Raw genomic sequence first — 13,096 nt, 5'->3', positions numbered from 1 at the left:
ACAAAGTTTCCATGTCCTCCCCCAACAGAGTCAGAATGTGTCACCCTACCAGCCCAGAGTACTGTTAATCAGAGAAGTTCACCTGAGCTTCTGTGTTCAGAGTTTTATTTCTGTGTCCAGTGTTTTATTACATAAGCATGATTGAATTATTCATTGCCCATGTGGTTCAATCTCCATCCTCCTCCCCTCCCCAGAAGTTGGACTGATGTCATGTGACTCAAGGACCCAACCCTCTAATCACAGGATTGGTATGACAAGCCCCTATCTTGAGTCACCTTGTTAGCTTAAACTCTGGTGTGGTCTGAGGACCCACCATGAATAACAAAGATACTCCTATCACTTGGGAAATTCTAAGGGTTTAGAGTCTTCAGGTACCATGAAGGCTCAGGGACTTACAACTCTGCAGCCAAATCCAGCTTCATACAAAGGTTGGAAAGCCCACTCTGCCTGAGGGGTCCCTGGCAGCTGGCCACCTGGAGGTGCGATGTTGGTCAGCACCAAGGACAGAGCCCAGGCCAGCGTCTAAGGGCATTCCTGGCCGTTTAAGGGCATTCCTGGCCATCTGACTGAAGGACCTCCTTTCAGGCACTAGGAGGAGTTGGGGTAGGGATGTGCCCAAGTGCCTTGCAAATGCCACAGACCGCTGACATGCCCCTTCTTTTTTTTTAAGATTTTATTTATTTATTTGAGAGAGAGAATGAGATAGAGAGAGAGAGCATGAAAAGGGGGAGGGTCAGAGGGAGAAGCAGACTCCCCACTGAGCAAGGAGCCTGATGCGGGACTCGATCCTGGGACTCCAGGATCATGACCTGAGCCGAAGGCAGTCGCTTAACCAACTGAGCCACCCAGGTGCCCCATGCCCCTTCTTGAGTAATCTAGTTGCACCTCCTGAAGTATGAAGCACCAAGTCACTTAGGGGCTGGGAGGCCAAATATTAGATATAAATGGATGCCATGAGAGCACTGGATGCTGGGCAACCTCCCTGGAGAGAAATATATGATGTGTTCCCCAAAATGTCAAGTTCTGCCTGACCAACACAGACTGATCTCATGGCTCTGCCTCCTGGCCAAAACATGCTTTCTCTTTCTGGTTTGAGTGCTTACACTGCTGACTCTGAGATGTTTTGCTTTCCACTAGCCCTTGAATTGGGAAAGAAAGTGTTTTTATGGGTCCAACTTTATATGGAGAAATTCTGAGAGTAGTAGGAGCCACTGCAAGAGGGAGACAGTCTCACTGGGATGACACTACAGGTTACAACATAGCTGCTGAGTTGGGCACTAGCTCCATTTGAATTGAAACTCCCTGTTCCCAGAACTACTGAGTGGTGCAAAACTGTTCCTTCTCTGCCCCTGAGGGATTATCTTCTACTGACCACTTTCTATATCCCACATACACTAATCTCTCCTCTCTTCTGATTGTCATAGAAATCCTGTGGGATGGGTACTGCTGCTGCTGTTCCCATTTAACAGACTCAGAGATACTACGTCACAGCCAGTGAGTGGTGAATCCAGGACTGTCACCCAGATCTGCCTCGCACCAATGTCGCTGTTCTGTACTACATGGCTCCAAGGGCAGAGAATTCCTGGGGCAATGATTCTGGAGTAAAGGTTACACCACATCTGCGTTCCATAGCCTTCCTTCTCTGGGTAGTCAAAGCCACTTAGATTTGGGGGTCAGACAAAAAAATGGCATTACTTGGTGCTAGGCCTATAACGTCTCTGCTCCTGAAGCCAAGAGTCCGGCAGGAAGGCCAACATTAATGCACAAATAATCATGCACTATCAACCTCCCAGACTCTGTTATGCCCCTGTTCAATGAGACAATCATGTCTTTCTCACAGGAATGCCTAAGGGAGGAATTCCACTAAAAGTTGTCTGGCCCAACATACATGCTCAATAAACATGACCACCTTCCTGGCTGCATACTGAGAACCTGTGAATTGAACCCATTCCTTCTGGACACTGAGTCACTAGCAGCAGGTCTCCAACTGGGGGTCGTGAAGGTGGAGCAGCCCCTGCATGGTGGCATCATAGTGGATCTGCTGTCCTGGTGTGGAGTGGTTGGGATCTTCCAACAGCCACTCTCTGGCCACTGCCTTTCCTTCACTCCTGTGCTGCTCAAGGTCAGTTTGTGAGGCTTCCTGGCCACATAATTCTCTTCTTTGGAAGCGCAAGATGCCTCTCCATTAGGAATTGCTAGGAGCCCACAAAGCATGGGAGTTTGAAGGGAAGGGCTGTTGTCCCAAACGGAGAGGCAAAGGATGCTAGGGATGCCCGCACTAGAGGCAGAGAGGGCTTTGGCCCCAGAGGGCTTGGACGTGGCCATAGCTAATTCTTATGCCAGATCGGCCACTTACTAGCTATTTGAACTTGGGCAAGTTTCTTGTACCCTGCAAGCAGCAGTTTCCATATCAGTAAAGTGGCATAAACTGAGGCTCCTTTTTCAGATAAAGCAGAAGGTAACACATGGAAGACACCAGGAAAGTGCCCAGTACATGGCAGTGAACAGAAGTTGACAATACATACACACACCTCCCAAAACGTGCTTAACTAGACTAGCAGGGCAAGCTCTCCAAGACTGGAGACTGGTTTTGAATAATGGAAACATTTATTTGAGAGTGATAATGCCTAGAGGCTGATAGCATTTCTCAGGAAGTATAGTTAGTGCCCTGTCTCCCACACAGCACATTGGGCCTCCTTGGAAGCATGGTATGGTTGGTCTTGAAGAGGAAGGACATGAAGTCCCCTTGGGCCATGTTGCCTGCTTCTCTCATCTCCCAGGCTCCTGACCCAGCATAGGTCAGGCCATCCATGGTGTGTGGATGCCCCCTTCCTATCTCCCCTTCCCCATTCCTTTCTCCCTTAGAAAGGGGAGAGCTAAACACAGATGGAGTTATGTTCCCACCAACTGAACACCCCTGTCTTTCTGGAGGTTGTTGTGTTTGTCAAAATTCAACTCTGTCTCTCCTCCACAAATTAAATGACTCTTCTCGTTTGGATAAAAAACCCTAATGTAGATAAAAAAGTTCCTATGTGGATGCTACTGTTAACAGTATTTGTTTTTAATCTAAACAGATTATAACCAGCTAGAAAGTTTTCTCCATCCTTCTGATTTATCTGCTTTTAAATGTCAGCTTCAAGAAAGCAGACAATGGGCTCTGGGTCAGGAGGGCCCATAAGCTAAAGTCTTCCTAGAGAAAAGGGGAGAAGGAATGTGTGAAAGAGGAAACAGGAGTGTTTTCAAAGGGTCAGGGCTAGATAATGTTGTTGCACTCTTGATGCATGGTGCCATGCCCTCAGCATATGCTCATTAAATAAATGAATGAGTAAATGAATGCATAGAAAAAAAACAGGCACAGAAGTGGAAAATGCAAGGAAGGATTCATGTTCACTTAGCTGGGCAAGATGGCACTCAGGTCTTACTACACTCACATACTATGGGGGAAATAGGCAGCCATTTTACAAAGGAGGAGGCTAAGCCCTGAGAAGTTGGGAAACTTGTTCCAAGCCAATGGCAAGGATTAGGCAGACTCCAGATTACCCAGCTACCAGCCCATCCCATTCATTGTGAAGCCTCTTACCTGGTCTTGAGGTGTTTATAGCTAGACCCCCAATCATTCTTCCAGGTTGGACCAGAGGTGCTTTCTCTGATGACCCCAGGATTGGGACCACAGCTTCCCCAGAGGGGGTGGTCCATAAACCCCTGCCCAGGGAATGAGGGAAGGGAGAGTAGGTGTTCTGGGCAGGCACCCTGGGCCTCATCCTAGGACAGCAGTGACTGTGCTGTGTGAGCTCACTGCAGTGGGTCTCTGGTCCTGATTTTCACACTACTGTATGCCCCCTACCATGACCTAGCCCTCCTTAGTCAGGAGCAGTGGAGCAACATCTTCCTTATCTCCCATGCTCTGGGGCCAAACCCCGACAAGGGGCCGGCATGGTGGAGAGAGTGGTGTTGAATCAACCTCTGCTGCTCTGCCTGCAGCATAGCCAAGGGCTGGTAAAATAACACAGAAAACCAAAAATGAGGCTGAGAGAACAGAGAGGGAGACAGATGAAGTAAGAGAAGATTCCTTGAGAAAGAATGGAAAAGGAGCAGGAAAATATAAAGAAGCAGAGATAATAACTATGGAAAAAGAAAGAGAGGGACACCTGGATGGCTCAGTCAGCGTCTGCCTTCGGCTCAGGTCATGATCCCAGGGTCCTGGGTTTGAGTCCCAGGTCGGGCTCCTTGCTCAGCAGGGAGTCCACTCCTCCCCCTGCCTGCCGCTCCCTCTGCTTGTGCTTGCTTTCTCTCTCTCTGACAAATAAATAAAATCTTTAAAAAAAAAAATTAAAAAGAAAGAGAAAAACTGAAGAATAAAACTGTGTAAGTGCACTTATGTGTGCACATCCATGCTTGGGCATGTGTAGTGCATATGCATGTCTATGTGGGTGCACATATGTGAAGCAGGGGTAGGAGGCATATATGTGAGCACTGCATGTGTGAGCATGTACCCATGAGTGTGAGCATCAATCACATGTCCACTACCATGGGCTTGGGCATCCATCATGGTGGGCACTGCCAGCAAAGGCAGTAAAGCTTGGAATTTCTGAAATTCTCCAGGGGTTGGAGCCAGGTTGGGAAGGTGCTTGGCCTTTTCTGCTCCTCTAAGTTCCCATAGTCTGGCCACCCATTGGTCAGGGTGTCAGAGCCACAGGCAGGCCAGCATGGTATAGGCACTTTCCTAACTTGCTTGCAGTGAGGTGATGAGGGCAGTCTTGGACACTGAACGCACCTCAGTGCCTGGGTGCTGTCCAAAATGTGTTCTGTGTTCATTTCCATGTTGACCTTTTAAGAGAGAAATAGTACGTCTATAGTACAGATGAGAGGATGAAACCAACGAGGTCAGTTTTTCAGTCAGTTGTGGCCATAAATTTATACAATAACAAAATATTTTCTTAAGAAAACCATATCAGGAGAAGACTACTGTGAAAGGTGGGTTGTGTTGGAGGCTCTGAGAGGAAGGAGTCACAAAAGCAGAGGGGCCTGGGCTACTAAGGGGTGAGGGGTGAGGATTCTGGGGACAATAACTGGGGGGTTAGGCCCTCTGTCCTCCTCCTTCACTTGCTCCAAGACAGAGACAGTAGGTGTAGGCACTTGGGCCTCAGAGGCCTGACAGAGCCTGGGGCAACTCCCAAGAAGACAAGTAGCCCCTTTCCAGGAACCTCCACCACTGGGCTCACAACTGACTGCTGGGCTTACACATGTTCCTTGGGCAGGGCTGCAGGAATTTTCCTATGTGGGTAAACAGGAAATGGCAAAGGCAAGAGCGAACACAATCAAGTGTCCCTGTAATTTAACACACAACCAAGGAAAATAAACACAAAAGAGGAAGTCAATGCATCCAATGGAAACCAACATTTAAGGACCTAGAGTTAATTGAGAAAACAGAATACACTTTAGAATACGTAGAGATGTGAGTGAATAAAAAGCCAGAAAAATATTCAATTACAAATTTTTAAGGCATCCAGATTGGAAAGGAAGAAGTAAAACTATCCCTGTTTGCAGATAACATAATCTAGAATGTAGAAAATCCTAAAGAATACACACACACAAATTATTAGAGCTAATAAATGCATTCAGCAAGGTTGCAGGATACAAGATCAATATACAAAAATCAGTTGTATTTTTATATACCACATAAGAACAGTCTGAAAATAAGTCTGTATTAGTTTGCTAGAGCTGCCATAACAACCTTCCACAAACTGGGTGGCTTAAACAGAAATTTCTTGTCTCACAGTTCTGGAAGCTAGAGGTCCAAAATTAAAGGTGTTGGCAGGATTGATTTCTTCTGAGTACTATGAGGGAAGAATCTGTTCCAGGCCTTTTCTAGCTTCTGGTAGTTCCTTGGCTTGTGGCAGCATAACTTTGATCTTCACAGGGTTCTCACTGTATGCATATCTGCATACTAATTTTCACTTCTTATAAAGACACCAGTCATATTGAATTAGGGCCCACTCAAATATTCTCATTTTAACTTGATTACCTCCGTAGAGACTAACCCCAAATCAGGTCACGTTCTAGTATACTGAAGGACAGGACTTCAACATATGGATTTTGGGGAGATACAATTCAACCCATAACAAATTTCACTTATAATAGTATCAAAAATAATAAAATATTTATAAATAAATTTAACAGAAGTCTAACACTTGTACATTGAAAACTATAAACATAATTGGAAGAAATTAAAGAAAACTTAAATAAATGGAAATACATTCTGTGTTTATGATTGGAAGACTGAATATCATTAAGATGGCAATACTCCCCAAACTGATCTACAGATTAAAGCAATCTCTATCAAAATCCCAGATGAATTCTTTGAAAAACTGACAAGTTGATCCTAAAATTCATATGAAAATTCAAGGAGCCCAAAATAACTAAAGCAATCTTGGGGTGGGGGGGAGAACAAAATTGGAGGACTTATACTTCCTGATTTCAAAACTTACTATAAAGCTACAGTAATCAAGATTATGTCATATTAGTACAAAGATAGAGATATAGATCAATGGAATAAAATTGGATGTCCAAAATATAAACCCTCATATTTATGAGCAATTGATTTTGGAAAGGTTGCCAAGAAATTCAATGGAGAAAAGAATATTCTTTCAACAAATGGTGCTAAAACAACTGGACATTTACATGCAAGAGAATGGATTTGGACCCCTACCTCAAACCATATATAAAAATTAACTGAAAACATATCTAAAACGTAAATATAAGAGCTAAAACTATACAGCTTTCAGAAGAAAACAGGTGACTTTGGATTAAACAATGGTTTCTTAGATATGAGAAGCAACAGAAGCACAAGCAACCAAAGATAAAATAGATAAGTTAGACTTCATCAAAATTTAAAACTATACTTCAAAAGACATGATGAAGAAAATTAAAAGGCAAGCCACAGTCTAGAAGAAAATATTTTTAAATCTTATACCTGATTTTTTAAAAGTGTATTTAGAATAAAGATCTCTTACAACTCAGTAAATAGTATTTTTATTTTTTTTAAGATTTTTTTATTTACTTGACAGAGAGAGAGAGCAAGCAAGCACAAGCAGGGAGAGTGGCAGACAGAGGGAGAAGCAGGTTCCCCTCAGAGCAGGGAGCCCAATGTGGGGTTCAATCCCAGGACCCTGGCATCCTGACCTGAGCCAATCATGACCTGAGGCATGATGCTTAACCTACTGAGCCACCCAGGCACCCCAGTAAATAATATTTTTAAAAGCCAAACAACCTAATTTTAGGGCGCCTGGGTGGCTCAGTTGGTTAAGCGACTGCCTTCGGCTCAGGTCATGATCCTGGAGTCCCAGGATCGAGTCCCGCATCGGGCTCCCTGCTCGGCAGGGAGTCTGCTTCTCCCTCTGACCCTCCCCCCTCTCATGTGCTCTCTCTCTCATTCTCTCTCTCTCAAATAATTAAATAAAATCTTAAAAAAAAAAAAAAGCCAAACAACTTAATTTTAAAATGGGCAAAAGATTTGAAGAGATACTTCATCAAAGAATATATAGGAAGGGCTGATACACAAATGAAAAGATGTTCAACATCTTTAGTTATTTAGGAATATGCAAATTAAAACCACAGTGAGATATCATTTCCCAACCACTAGGGTGGCCAGAGTAAAAAAGACTGACCATACAAACTGTTGGTGAGAATTTGGGGAAACTAGAACGCTCACATTGCTGATGAAATTTAAATGATGCAACTACTTTAGAAAAACATTTTGGCGGTTTCTTTAAAAGGTAAACATAAATTTACCATATAACCCAAGCAACTCCACACCTAGGTATCTACCCAAGAGAAGTGAAAGCCTATCTCCTCACAAAGATGTGTATGCAAATGTTTATAGCAGCATTATTCACAATAGTCACAAAGTGTAAATAACCCAAATGTCCATCAACTGATAAGCAAAATGTGATGTATCCATACAAAGGAACACTGTTTGGCAATAAAAGATAATGAAGTACAACAGAGATGAACCTTAAAAACATTATATAAAATGAAAGAAACCAGAAGCAAAAGACTACACATCATATGACTTGATTTTTATGAAATATCCAAAACAGAGGAATCTATGGACAGAAAGTAAATTAGTTATTTCCTAGGACTGTGAATAGGAATAAGTACTTACGGAAGATGGGTATAAAGGATCTTTTGGGGGTGATGTAAATGTTCAGAACTGAATTCTGGCGATGGTTGTACAACTCTTTAAATTTTTTTTTTAAAGATTTTATTTATTTGACAGAGAAAGACACAGCGAGAGAGGGAACACAAGCAGGGGGAGTGGGGGAGGGAGAAGCATGCTTCCCGCCGAGCAGGGAGCCGGATGCGGGGCTGGATCCCAGGACCCTGGGATCATGACCTGAGCCAAAGGCAGTTGCTTAATGACTGAGCCACCCAGGCCCCCCACGACTCTTTAAATTTACTAAAAATCAGGGGCGCTTGGGTTGGTTAAGCGACTGACTTGATTTTGGCTCAGGTCATGATTGCATGGTCTTAGGATTGAGCCCCGAATCCGGCTCCATGCTCAGCAGGGAGTCTGCTTGAGATTCTCTCTCTTCTCCCTCTCCCTCTGCCCCCTCCCACCATTCAAATAAATAAATACTTTTTTTTTTTTTAATTTACTAAAAATAAGGGCTCCTGGGTTGCTCAGTTAGGTGTCCAACTCTTGATTTCAGCTCAGGTCATGATCTCAGGGTCATGGGATCCAGCCCTGTATTGGTCTCCATGCTGGATGTGGAGCCTGCTTTAGATTCTCTCTCTCTCCCTGCCCCTCCACCTCACTCTCTCTGTGTATGTATAAATAAATAAATAAATAAATAAATAAATAAATAAATAAATAAATAAATAAATTTTACTAAAAATCGTTCAATTGCGTGCGTGCACACACACCCCTAATAATATCTCACTGAAATTCCAGACTTCCAAAAATAGAGATACCTAAAACTTCCAGAGATTTAAAATAAAAGAGATTTTATCTGAAGGAAATGAAAAGAAATGTGCATAAAGCTTCTCCTTTTCCACAAATATGCAACTTATATGGAATAGTACCTCCAAAATCCTAATAGAATAATTTTAAATATAGGTTTTGTTTACAGAGAAATACTCATTTAAAGAATAACTTTTTAAAGTCTTCAGACATACAGCACTTACATGTAACCTTTAATACCCATAAACTTGAGAAAGAATTATGAAAAGATTTATTCTAGCAGAATGCAAAGTAAATATAGAGGAAGGAAAAGAATACAAGAAGTTATGATGAAAAGAAAACCAATAGGGGCACCTGGGTGGCTCAGTTGGTTAAGTCTGCCTTCAGCTCAGGTCATGATCCCAGGGTCCTGGGATAGAGCCCCGCATTGAGCTCCCTGCTCTGTGGGGGACCTGCTTCTCCCTCTCCCTTTGCCTGCCACTCCCCCTGATTGTGCTCACTCTCTCTCTCTCTCTGTCAAATAAATAAATAAAATCTTTTTTAAAAACTAAATAAATAAAATCTTAAAGAAAACTAATAATGTTAATTTGAAAAAAGTGCAGATGACACTAAATATAGAATAATAATCTGGAAAAGAATACTACTTCATAACTTCATGAGAAATGATGGAAGGAACAGAGGTAAAAAAAAAATGTGCTGAGAATTTTGTTTAGGAAGAGAGTAGAAATAGAGATCAATGCTAGGCATCAATAGAAAAAACTTTAGCAATATGTTAAAAATTTAAGGATTATACCATGAGATTAAACTTTAAGAGTTATGCTATTCTCTCATGGCTTAAAATATTCCTCAGAGAATAAAATAAATGGAGTAAACTTAATATAACAAGAGGAACAGAAAAGGAAATGTAAAACCAACAAAATAGCATGGGAATTGAAAGCACAAAATAAACTGGCAGGAATTAAACCAAGCACATCCTTAATCACAATACATGAGCCTGGGGTACATTCTCCTATTAAAACAATAAACATCTCAGACTGGGTACAGTAAAAAAAGATCCAATAATAATATCCTATTGAAATGGATACAATTAAAAGAAAATAACATGCATACAAGTGCACATTTGACAAAATTCCACACCCTTTCTTGATAAAAGCACACAGAAAACTAGGAATGAGAGGAAACTACTTCAATATCATAAAGGTCATATATGAAAAACCCACAGCTAACATCATACTCAATGGTGAAAGACTAAAAGCTTTTCCTGTAGGATCAGGAAGAAGCAAGTATGTCCATTCTTAACAACTTTTCTACTCGTCATCGTACTGAGAGTTCTAGCTAGAGCAATTAATCATGAAAAGAGCATAATAAGCATCCAAATTGGAAAGGAAAAAGTAAAATTTTTTCTAGTTGCAGACTTACATGAATGATATGTGCTGTCAAAACAAGCACCAGACTTTATATGTAGATAACCCAAAGGAAGTCACATAAAAAAATTGTCATACCAAATAAACGATTCAGCCAAGTTATAGGATATAAAATTGGTACACAAAAATCAGTTGTATTTCTATATACTTGTAATAAGCAATCCAAAGGAATTTTTAAAATTCCATTTACAATAGCATTGAAAAGAGTAAAATGATTAGAATAATTTTAACTAAGAAACTTAAAGATTTATATACTGAAAACCACCAAATGTTGCTGAAAGAAATTAAAGAAGACATAAATAAAGGAGAAGACATCCCATGTTCATTGACTGGAAGACTTAATATTATTAAGATGACAATACTATTCAAAATGATCTACAGAATCAGTGCAATCCCTATCAAAATCCCAATGATGTTTTTTACAGAAATTTTTAAAATCCATCCTAAAATTTATATGGATTATCAAGGGACCCCAAATAGACAAAACATCTTGAAAAAAGAAGAACAATGCTTGAGGTCTCAGTTTCTGATTTCAAAATTTACTACAAATCGACAGTAATCAAAACAGTATGGTACTGGCATAAAGATAGACATGTAGTCCAAGGGAATAGAATAGAGAGCCCAGAAATAAATCCTTGTATATATGATCAAATGATTTTTGACATAGGTGCCAAGACCATTCAATGGGAAAGTACAGTCTTTTCAACAAATGGTGCTGGAAAACTGGATATCCACATGCAAAAGAATGAAGTTGTACCCTTACCTAACATCATATACAAACATTAACTCAAAATGGATCAAAGACCTAAAAATCTGAGCTAAAACTATAAAACCCTTAGAAGAAACATAGATGAAATTTTCATGATATTGGATGTAGCAAAGATTTCTTGGATTAGACACCAAAAGCACAGCTTTGGAACCCTCATAGATTGCTGATGGGAATGTTAAAATGGTGCCACTGCTATGGGAAACAGTTTGGCAGTTCCTCAAAAAGCTGAACATGGATTGACTGTATGATTTAGCACTTCTACTCCTAGGTATTGATACCTAGAAATGGAAACCATGGAACAGAAACAGGAACTGAAATAAATACTTGTATCCCAGTGTTCACAGCATCATTATTCAGAGCAACCAAAAGGTGAAGACAACTTAAGTGCCGTCAACAAATAAATGGATAAACAAAATGTGTAATATACATACAATGAAATACTATTCAGCCATACAAAGGAGTGAGGCCCTGATACATACGACGGCATGGGTGAATTTTGAAAACAATATACTAAGTGAAATAAGCCAGATACAAAAGTACAAATATTGTATGATTCCCCTATATGAGGCACCCAGAATAGTCAAATCCAGAGACTAAAAACAGATTAAAGGTTACCAGGGGCTGGGGGGAGGATGGAGAGTTTTTGTTTAATGGATACAGTTCCTCTTCAGGATAATGAAAAAGTTTTGGGAATAGTGTTGATATTTATATAACACTGTGAATGTAATTAATGCCACTGAATGGTACACTTTAAAATGGCAAATTTTAGGGGCGCCTGGGTGGCTCTTGATTTCGGCTCAGGTCATGATCTCAGGGTTGTGAGATTGAGTCCTATGTCGGGCTCCACATTGGACATGGAGCCTACTGAAGATTCTCTCTTGAGGGGCGCCTGGGTGGCTCAGACGGTTAAGCGTCTGCCTTCGGCTCAGGTCATGATCCCAGGCTCCTGGGATTCAGTCCCACATAGGGGGAGCCTGCTTCTCCCTCTCCCTCTGCCTGCTGCTCCCCCTGCTTGTACTCTCTTTCTCTCTGTCAAATTAAAAAAAGAAAAAAGATTCTCTCTTGAAAAAAAAAAGAGATTCTCTCTCTCCCTATGCTTCTCCCTACCCCACCTCCGGCTCACATGCACACTCTCCCTTTCTCTCTAAAAATAAAAATAAATAAATAAAATGGCAAATTTTATGCTATATGTCTTTACCACCATTTTTTTAAATTAGTAATTTAATATACCCAACCCATTGAATTGTACACTTAACATGTATGAATTCTATGGCACGTGAATCGTATCTCAATAAAGTTTTTTCTCACATGTAAAAGAATGAAACTAGATCCCTACCTTACACCACTCACAAAAATTAATTCAAAATGGATTAAAGACTTAGTTGTAAGACCTAAAACCACAAAACTCCTAGAAGAAAACATAGAGAAAAATCTTCTTGACATGGATCTTGGCAGCGATTTTGGGATTATGACACTTATAGCACAAGCAACAAAATAAAAAATGAACAAGTGGGGCTACATCAAACCAAGAAACTTCTGCACAGCAAAGGAAACTATGAACAAACTGAAAAGGCAACCTACTGAACAGGAGAAAATATTCACAAATCATGTATCTGCTAAGGGGTTAGTCCAAAATATATAAGGAACTTGGTTTTGTTTTGTTTTGTTTTAAGTTTTATTTATTTATTTATTTTACAGAGAGAGCGAGCACAAGCAGGGGGAGCTACAGGGAGAGGAAGAGGGGGAGGCAGGCTTCCTGCCGAGCAGAGAGCCCGATGTGCACTCAATCCCAGGACCCTGGGATCATGACCTGAGCTGAAGGCAAACGCTCAACGACTGAGCCACCCGGTACCCCCAAAATATATAAGGAACTTGTAAAAATCATTGGCAAAAAAAAAAAAAAGTTCCAATTTTAAAATGGGCAAATGACCTGAATAGACA

This window comes from Mirounga angustirostris, unplaced genomic scaffold, assembly GCF_029215605.1.
Source record: "Mirounga angustirostris isolate CCGP_5_RB_7025 unplaced genomic scaffold, mMirAng1.0.hap1 SCAF_6, whole genome shotgun sequence".
Taxonomy (NCBI): domain Eukaryota; kingdom Metazoa; phylum Chordata; class Mammalia; order Carnivora; family Phocidae; genus Mirounga; species Mirounga angustirostris.
The sequence above is the reverse complement of the archived record's forward strand: the minus strand, read 5'-3'. Positions refer to the sequence as shown.